The sequence below is a fragment of the Schistocerca nitens genome, chromosome 1, assembly GCF_023898315.1.
Source record: "Schistocerca nitens isolate TAMUIC-IGC-003100 chromosome 1, iqSchNite1.1, whole genome shotgun sequence".
NCBI lineage: Eukaryota > Metazoa > Arthropoda > Insecta > Orthoptera > Acrididae > Schistocerca > Schistocerca nitens.
Window position 1 is genome coordinate 157850621 of NC_064614.1, and position 869 is coordinate 157851489.

At 44.4% G+C, this 869-nt stretch overlaps 1 pseudogene; it reads right to left on the bottom strand.

Annotated features, from left to right (window-relative positions):
• Window positions 1-527: 527 nt before the first annotated feature.
• On the bottom strand, window positions 528-645 carry LOC126209241 (5S ribosomal RNA; annotated as a pseudogene).
• Between the last annotated feature and the right edge of the window lie 224 nt (window positions 646-869).

The following is an 869-nucleotide window of genomic DNA, read 5'->3' on the forward strand; positions in this document are numbered from 1 at the left end:
TCCTGCCTCGGGCATGGATGTGTGTGATGTCCTTAGGTTAGTTAGGTTTAATTAGTTCTAAGTTCTAGGCGACTAATGACCTCAGAAGTTAAGTCGCATAGTGCTCAGAGCCATTTGAACCATTCTTGCGTCTGTTAAATTTCCATAAGTAACATCTTTTCTTGGTAACGTTTTCTGGATGCAGAAAAATCGGAGCTACAAAACACCAAGACTGAAATTCTGAATGCGATTCATTCTGAGGATCAAACTTTATGTAATTCGCACGACACCAATAATAACTGTGAATAGAGATATCTCCTAAATCACATAATTATGAAAGAAGACAAAAACTTAAACTAGACTCCTCCGTAACAGGCCACGAAGGCCTAACGGTACCGACTGGCCGCCGTGTCATCCTCAGACAATAGGCGTCACTGGATGCCGATATGGAACGGCATGTGGTCAGCACGCCGCTCTCCCGGCTGTATGTCAGTTTCTCAATCAAGTAGCTCCTCAGTTTGCCTCACAAGGGTTGAGTGCAACCCGCTTGCCAACAGCGCTCGGCAGGCCGGATGGTCTCCCATCCAAGTGCTAGCCCAGACCTACAACGCTTAACTTCGGTGATCTGACGGGAACCGTTGTTACCACTGCGGCAAGGCCGTTGGGAAAAGAATACGAAACGTTCTATATAAAGAAGGCTTTCCGAGTAAGATATGTTAATATCAAAACCAATAATTGTTACTTGGGTCGACATTTTACGAGCACGGGGTTCTGCACAATCTCTACTTGTGTGTATTTGTTCAAATAAAATGCTTCTACACAAACTACTTGTAACATTGTCTCAGTTGCATCTACATCTACAGTCCATAATCTCCTTACGGTGTGCGACG